Genomic DNA, 9,151 nt, shown 5'->3' with positions numbered 1-9,151 from the left:
GCTTTCTAAGTTGTCCTACAAGTTTGGGTATGTTGTGTCTTCATTTTCATTGAATTCTAGGAAATCTTTAATTCTTTTATTTCTTCCTTGACCCAGGGATGGTGCAATTGGGCAGCATTCAATTTCCATGAGTTTGTAGGGTTTTCTGCAATTTATGTTGTTGTTGAATTCTAACTTTAAAGCATGGTGGTCTGATAAGATACAGACAGTTATTCTAATTTTTTGTACCTGTTGAGGTTTGCTATGTTGCCAAGTATGTGGTCAGTTTTAGAGAAAGTTCCATGTGGTGCTTTGTTAAGCGTTGGGATGTTCAGATCTTGCTGGTGTAGAGTCCCTAGATTCTGGTGGTGTCATATTGGTTTTTCTGTTGTTGAATGTGTTTTTATATTGTCTTCTTCCAATACCTCGTTCCAGTGTATGTAGAAGGGGTCTCTTTCTCTCCTGCTTGGTACAGGACCAAGTTTCCCTTCAGGTGGGTGCAAACAGGTCCAATTCTCTGATGTGTCTCCTCTTCCCATGGATGGAGGCAGGACTGGTACTGGAGCCTTGAAAGTCTCTGGATGGGCTGGATCCTGTCAGGATGGGATCATCAGTGTGCAGTCCCCAGGTCTCAGGTGTCTCCAAGTAGGGCAGAGGAAGGTGGGCTGGAAACAGGTCCAAGCTCACCTAGTCCCGTGGATGGAGGTAGACATTATTTCATTTTTTTTTTCTTTGAGTTACAAACATGATTGAATTACATGACAATCCCAGTTCCCTTCTTCCTCCCGTCCTCCCCTACCAACCCCCAACTAAAACCCTACCTATCGCATATCCTTTCTTCTAATCTATACCTGACTCAACCTTTCTGCTCCCCCATGACCTCTGCATCCTTCCTCTTCTTCCCTTCTCATTCTTGTAGCTCCCTCCACCCTCTTCCATGCTCTCAATTTACAGCAAGCCGACAGCCAACATCAAATTAAATGGAGAGAGGCTCAATGCAATTCCTCTAAAATCAGGGACATTATTTCATTTTTAATGAACATTTTACATAACATTTTCAATAACCACAACATTTTCATTAACTATGAAAAGAAGAAGGAAAGAATGACCATGAGATTAAATTAGATACAGAGAGGAAAAAAAAAAAAAACAATGCCTAAGCCAGGTATGGTGACACATGCATGTAACCCCACCACTCAGATGGAATGAGACAAGAGGATCACAGTGAGTTCCAGGCAAGTCTGGATTCTACCACAAGTTCCTAGCTACCCTGGGCTATATATTGAGACCTTGTCTGAAAACAGAAAGGAAAATCAATAGCTAAACATTTCAGGAAAATTACTTTTGATCCCCACTGAGAGGGCTCACAAAGGCTATCACCTTCTGTGAACTACCCCTGCCACCCAACTTCCAGAAAAGCCAGTGTACATGTGAAGGTCAGAGGACAGTTTGCAGAATTTAGGTTTTTTCTTCTACCATGTGGGGTTCTGGGGCTCACACTCAGACCACCAGGTCATCAGATTTGCTGTTGGGTGCCTTTGCCCATTGAGCTATCTTGCCTGAGCCCTACCTGAAGTATTTTAATAGAAAGTTGAGTTTATTTTCTGATATCAATGGCCCAGAGACACACTTATAATTCCCAGTCACTGGCCTTCTGGTGGATATTCAATGTTTAGCCTGAGGCTGGCTCTTGAGCCAAGCATCCCTGTTATAGGTCATCATCCCATCAAAAGAACCCGGCACCATCACTCAACTTCCCAACAGCAGACTGGAGACTCTTTACTGCCTGTTGATTGTAAGGGATGGGGCACCTATTAAGCACAAAAATGCATTCCCAAGTATGTAAGGGCAAATATCCTAAGGATATCTTCCTGTACTTTTAAAGAGTTTACCTAAAAAAGAAAAAATGCAATGGGAAAGAAACATGAAAGAAAAATTCTAGATTTACCACAATGTAAACCACCAGTTCAGCAAGATCTGCATGCAGAGTTGAGACTAGGTCTTTTCATTAAATCATAGCAATTTTTTTAACATGTCACGAATTTTCAAGTCATCCTTGCGCAAGAGCCATGCTAATCTTCTCTGTATCATTCCAGTTTTAGTGTATGAGCTGCCAAAGCAAGCACTATCATAACAATTCTTTTGAGGGCTTAATATTTTCCTCTTTCCAATAAAACTTATACTTCAGTAAAGCTTAAACAAACAAAACAAGCAAACAAGCCCCAGTCTATTCTTTCTTCTCTAATTGAATTATTTATTAGACAAGCTAAAATAGCAGTCGCTATTTACATATTTGGCATTGACTATGCATTAGATACTGTACCTAAAAGTTGGTTTGCAAAGAAAGGAAGATATAAGCGCCCTGGAGTGAGCCAACTTGCTTATATTGCCATCCATATGGAAAATGGAAAAAAAAAAAACTCTTCTAGTCTAGATTACAGACAAGAGAGGTACAATAGTCCCAAGGACATGACACATGGCAAGGGTGTGTGTGCAGCCTCAGTCATCTGCTATTAGCTCCAGTGGCCAAAGTTTTGGGAATAGACTTCATTTCTTTAAAGAGAAAATGAAAGCCAGGCATGGCAACACATGACTTTAATCCTACCTAGTACTGGGGAGGCAGAGGCAGGAGGATCATGAACTAGAGGCTATACTGGTCTACATTGCTTGTTTTAAGGCCAGACAAGGCTATGTGGCAAGACTCTGACTCAAATTCCTGGGGGGTGGGGGAGGGAAAGGAAGAGAGGGAGGGAATGAAAGGAGGAAGGGAGGAAAGGAGAGAGTGAGTTAATAATTTGCATTGATCTGGACCTACTTCAAGAGGTCAGTGCAGAAAAACCAAGACATGCATAAATCATTTAAATTTAAAAGGGTTAGGTTTATGTTTTAGGAGTCCTGTGATCTAGAATTAATTGCTCTCTATTTCTGAGGAAAAGAGTGGAAGTAGAAAATTTTAGAGCTACTACAGACAGGCAGCAATTTTCCTGGTCTGCTGCAAAATCATACGCATTCAGTACGAGTTAATGGAACCAGCACTGGACAGAGACATTCCCAGAGTAGCACTGCCTTTCATTCATACTAGACTGAATGGAGTCAGTCCACAGAAGGGCTCGTGGCAGCCGATGTGGTCGTGCCCAAGTTCTGACAGACATGGATCCAGCCCTTCTCAGCCCATCTTAATAACACCTTGGTTTTATTTCCAGCTCCCCACAAACATATCCAGCATTCCAACTGGATCACTAGTTGTTCTTACTACCATTACTATCTTTAACATTAATGTTAACGCATATATGCTAAGCTCATCCAAAAATACATTTTTTAGGGTTGTTAGTTCTATACATCTTTTCTCTTGAAAGCAATAGATAGGTCTGATGCACAAAAACTGTCCCCATAACTCATGACAGAATTAGACGACAAGCAAATAGGGGTGGGATCAACAAATTTGATTGACAGGATGAAATAGTCTGCTTTCCCTTTTCCTTGTCTGCCAATCAGTGACTATAAAGACATGTGGTATAGTGTGGCAGAACTGAACTTTGACCTCAAACCTGACCACCTGAATTGGAAACTCAGGATCCACAAGTAGCAGAGGATCGCATCTCACAAGTGGTCCTCTGACCTCCACATACATGCTATGGAACATACACATGTATGTGCCCCAACACACAAAGAAATTTACTTTAAAAACCGATTGAAGAAAAAGAAAGAAAACCACGTCTACTGAGTCACATCCGTAATTGCTCAGCTGTTTTTTTTTTTTTCCTCACTTTGTGCAGAGAGGTTTGAGTCAGTCGTATTGCTTATCCTACTTCTGTGCTCCTGAGGGGGAGGGCTGCAGGCAAAAGAGCATTAGTCATCTGCAATTAATTACTCATGCAGTTTTCTAAGCCAGGATCATCTTTCCTTTTGAGCTTTCATCTAAGTATCTCTAAGAACTTTTGAGTATTAATTATAATATGATCTTGAAATAATTTTTTTTAGCTTTGATTAAACATCTTTGCTCTCCTTTCAGTTACTTAGGTGTGGGGCCTGAAGGAGCCCAGCAGGTTAGGTTCTGAAGTACATGAAGCTCCCTCCCTCCCATTTTAGAGATGAAACTTCTGAGACGGTGGAATTAGGAACACACCCAGTTTCACTTGATATGCAAGAATCATGGGTGCAGTGAATCAGCCCCTTTGCACCCCCAAGGCCTTCCCCACACTTGTGCCAAAATAAATGATTCTGATCTTTTACTCACTTTCTCCTAAGTTATTGTAAAGGATAGCATCTGAAGGGTTTTCTTAGACAAAGTTGACAGGAATGCCTGTTACCATACAATGCCCCATCTGGAGGCTTGGACAAGGTATTCCCCTCCTTGACTTTGTTGTATGTAATATTTATATTCTCCACTGGAAATCAGAATAGTGAAGAAAGGGCCATCTTAGTTATGATCAATGGCATACAGTTTTGGAGATGAAAGACACAAACTGCTTAAACCCAAAAAATCTGATCATAAGCACTGAAAAATCAACTGTAGGGGCTGGAGAGGTGGCTCAGCAGTTAAGAACACTGGCTGCTCTTCCAGAGACCTGGGTCTAATTCCCAGGACCCACATGGTGGCTTAGAACTTTGACTCCAGTTCCAGGGGCTCTGACACCCTCTTCTGGTCTCCAAGGGCACCAGGCACACATGTGATGCCCAGACACACCTGCTGACAGAACAGCCATAAAACTAAGAGATAAAATAAAATTTTAAAAAGAAAGGTCAACTTGACTAACATTAGAATTTGAGTTCCAACAATTTCTTATTTGTAAAGAGTGGGGAAAAACAGAACAAACTGTATTCTTTTTCCATCTACATTTTAAATTTTTAAAAATTTGTTGGTAAATTCATACATGCAATACAACGTATTTAAATCATATCTGCCTCCCTACTCTCCTCTCCAATTCTTTTAGCAACTCTTCCATCTCCCTCCCCACTTTGTACTACCTTGTCCTCCCCCCACTCTCTTTTCTTCTTTTAAAACATCCTGAGTCTAGTTAGTGCTGCTTATATTCTGATGGTGGGGAGTGCCATCCACTGGTTCACAGGCTCCTATCATGGGTTACAGTGCTGAAGAAAACTGACCCCCACCTTCTATTGCCATCAACTGTTACTTGAAGCCAGAGGTCCCCTCCCATAAAACATTCCCCTGTGCAGTTCTTGGTCGGGGAGGGGGTGGGGTGTTCTAGAGATGCATCAACATTGTTTTTTTGTTTGTTTGTTTGTCTTTCAAGACAGGGTTTCTCTGTGTATCAGCCATACACATCCTGGAACTAGCTATGTAGACCAGCCTGGCCTCAAACTCAGAAATCTGCCTGCTTCTGCCTCCCACGTGTAGGATTAAAGGTGTTCACTACCACTGCTTGGCAAAAGTTTTTAAGTAAAATAGTTTTTAAGTAAAACTATTTCTCTGTGGTCACTGGAGCAGAGAGGGAAGGACATAGGACCAGACAGGTGAGATGGTAGCTAAAGAATATGCTGATCCAAACATTTGAATGTCACTTATCTCCAGAAAGATGACACTGATGTGCTTACAAGTTGGATCTTGAGAAATCAAAGCTGGCACCATCACTTGACAGACAACCATCAATCCCTGGACTTACTTCTGGACTTCCTTAGGTATGTAGGCAGGTGCTCGAGCATGCGAGAACACACACACACACACACACACACACACACACACACACACACACACACACACACAATAATCAAGCCCCCTCCATCACAGAACTGAGAGAGGAATTAAATGAGAGAATGCAAACAGCAGCTTACACTAGTTACATGTGAGTGTGTGATAGGTTAAGTCTCAGATTTGCTTTGGAACTATTGGCTCACCCTTACTCACAGGTCTGTGACTTTGCTTGTGCAGTTGTGACAAGGAAAGACTCTTACCTTTGCCCCTTGATGATGCCATTTTTCTTCTACACTGAAAAGTGCTTTCTAACTGAGGGCTTGGCTTATTTAAAGGGACAAGGCTCAGACTAACCCTTCTAACCATAATTTCCATTATTTCCCTGGCATTAGAGACATCAAAAAGGGGAGTGGGAGAATTATATGGGTTGGGTCAAATGAAACTATCCGGTAGAAACATTCAATCTTTGACTCAGCTATACAATAGTCGTTAGTTTTCTAGCTTTTATTTACTGCTTCTTATTCCACTTGCCTCCCTGGGTTCCATGGCTCACAAGAAATAGGAGTAATGAAGTGAAGAAATTAAAATTACATGTTAACAACATGGCTCATCGTGTAGAGGGGCTTGCTATCAATCCTGAGGACCTGAAGTCCTGCATGTTACACAGAGAGAGCCAACTTCCCCAAGCTTCTTTCTGAGGTCTACATATGTGCCATGACACACACATGTCTGAGCCCCCACACATAAACCACAGCACACATAATAACTGTAAGAGAATGTCTAAAATGGAAATTATAATAGTTGAAATAAAAATCAATTGAGTTATAGAATCTGCCCGTTTCACAACCTAGCTTTTTGTTTCACCTCTGCAGATGGAGCTTGGAAGATTTTTGGCCCTGTTCTTTGTGTCATGCCAGAAGCCTGTATTCATGGTAACAAACATATTGTCATCCAAAATAACATTGCAATCCATTTCGTAGAGTTCACAGGGACAATTCTGGAATTCTGTCATCTTTTTCATACATTCAATTTTCTATAATTTTGCTACAGCTAGGGCAAGAGTTATTGAATAACATGATGCCAAGGAGCCCTTTTTGGTTAATCTTCTGCCAAAAAAAAAAAAAAAATTATAAAGAATTGGCTCTCTGCTTAGATTTATCAAATTGGGAATAACTCGGAGTTTCATATTGGAGAAATAAAAGGTCGGGCATTTCTGACATTGGTTATTAGTCTGAATTCAATGAGACACTTAGAAAATAAATTCTACAACTGTTTGAAAGAAGGGTTGCTGTGGCCTATAAATATCACCATCTCTTTTGTTCTCATGCGCCATCTAGTGGCCATCAGGGGATTATTTCATTGAATTTTCATGCTGGATCCTGGCTAGGAAAATGAAAGCCTGATTCAACAAAGACCACATCTAGTTCAATGCCCTACCATTGTTTTTCCCCTATGAAGCTGAGTCTCTGCTTTCTGGTGGCTTGAAACACAAATAATTACTAATAAACCAGGGATTTGACTTTATTCTGAGATTTTGACGGACAGTCTTTGACTTTTACTGTTCATCGTTATTAACCAAATACTTTCAGCAGAACAAAACCAAGAAGCACACAGTGTTCACTAAAAAAATATTTAAGCAATTGGGGCCTAGAGAAATGGCCCATTGGGTAAGAGAACTTCGTGTTCAAGAATGAAGATCTGAGTTCAGCTCCCAGAACCCATGCAAAGGTCAGGCTCATACCTAGAACCCAAGCACTGTGGAGGCCAGAGACAGGAGATGGCTAGAGCCTTCTGTCTGATAGCCCAGCAGGGTGGGACCCTGTCTCAGGGAATAAGACAGAGCAGAATGTAGTGTTTAATCTAAAATAGCATGAATAGCACCCAATATCTTCCTGTGGCCTCTGGATGTTCAAATATATATATATATATATATATATATATATATATATATATATATATAATGACATACACAAGCACATGCACCTACACACTCCACATCATATACACACATGAAAAGAATTGAGTAATACAGTGGTGTTGAAATTAGACCAATAACTGGGAATCTGGGAAATGTATATACTTTATTCAGTTGCAGTTCATTGTGTATAGAATGGATATCATATCATCCAGCTATCTGCCATGGCTACCTCAGAGAGCTGCCATGGAATTTTTTTATCGAAAGAATAGCGAAGTGCCTAATAGAGCCCATAATCAATGATAGTATCAACTAGCAACAGCCATCTTTAACACTGAAGGATCGTTGTGGCCCATATGGACAACTCAAACACAGACTGTTAATTAACTATAGTTGCTTTCCTAACATTCTTCCCCTGGGTTAATGCAGTACAGTGTCACTGGCAAGAATGATGGTCTCTTAAGCAAGTGTGAACTCAACCCTATCATTCCTCATGCTTACTGGCTAAGTGACCTCAGGCTCTACATTTAACTCTCTATGGGGGGGTGGGAATTTCATTATCTGTCTACTAGACCTACCATTAATACCTGTCATTGTTTTTAATCTTGTGAGTTTGAAGTGAATTGACACATGTACCTCACCTACCATAAATATCTCGGCCACCATATTTAGAACTTCCTAGGTATTTGCTGTAGTCTTAAACCAAACAACAAAAAGTAATTTATTTGGCACATGTATGAATAATACTGTTCAAGAACCAATGTTTAACAAAATCTAAATTCAACAAAAGTCTGCTACACTACAAAGGTTGAGTTCCTTAATCACAGATAAGTAGGAAAATGTGTTAGGCTGCTTCTATCATATTCTTCTAAGAGAATTCTTAATTTTGAGACAGGATTCCATCATGTAACTTAGACTAACGTAAGATTTGAGATCCTCCTGCCTCACCTTCCTGAGCAGTGGGATTACAGGCATGTATAACCACACCCAGAGAAGATATCATCTTCTTGAAAAAATCTTTTTGGAATAAGTATTTGGTTATAACAACAATCATCATTTTCTTTTATCTTTGCCCTCTACTCCCTAGCATACTTGTACTTACTGTTAATACCATAACAACCCAGAAGGCAGGAGAACATGACCTTTCTACAGTGTATAGACAATGCAATGTAGCTGTCTACATACAATGTAGCTGTCTACATACAATACAATGTAGCTGTCTACATACAATACAATGTATACTTCTACATAAACTACAATGTAGCTGTCTACATACAATACAATGTAGCTATCTACACATGATACAGTGTAGCTGTCTACATATTATACAATGTAGCCGTCTATACACAGTACAATGTAACCATCTATATACAACACAATGTAGCTATCTATATACACTGCAATGTGGTTCTCCATATACACTACAATGTAGCTGCCTACATACACTACAGTGTAGTCACCTACATACAATATAATGTAGACTTCTATATATACACTACAATGTAAACTTCTACATACAATATAATGTAGAAATTCTACATATTACTGAAGTCTTAGAGGAGTAAGTTCACACAAAACTAATATGCATGAGGCAAAAGAAGCAA

The 9,151-nt window shown here is 40.1% G+C and overlaps 1 long non-coding RNA gene and 1 other non-coding gene across 4 annotated transcripts in view; both read right to left on the bottom strand.

Annotated features, from left to right (window-relative positions):
• Positions 1 to 314: 314 nt before the first annotated feature.
• Positions 315 to 9,151, bottom strand: part of LOC107979618 — a 31,901-nt gene continuing 23,064 nt past the window's right edge. For all 3 annotated transcript variants that reach the window (XR_004768426.1, XR_003482811.2, XR_004768427.1), the window contains one exon: positions 315 to 666. This is a non-coding gene — a long non-coding RNA (uncharacterized LOC107979618). The remainder of the gene's footprint in view (positions 667 to 9,151) is intronic.
• Positions 1,999 to 2,105, bottom strand: LOC113834364. Its single transcript, XR_003482840.1, has one exon. It is a non-coding gene; the product is annotated as a U6 spliceosomal RNA (small nuclear RNA).

The sequence above is a fragment of the Cricetulus griseus genome, chromosome 2 (genome assembly GCF_003668045.3).
Source record: "Cricetulus griseus strain 17A/GY chromosome 2, alternate assembly CriGri-PICRH-1.0, whole genome shotgun sequence".
Classification (NCBI taxonomy): domain Eukaryota; kingdom Metazoa; phylum Chordata; class Mammalia; order Rodentia; family Cricetidae; genus Cricetulus; species Cricetulus griseus.
The sequence above is the reverse complement of the archived record's forward strand: the minus strand, read 5'-3'. Positions and strand labels throughout refer to the sequence as shown.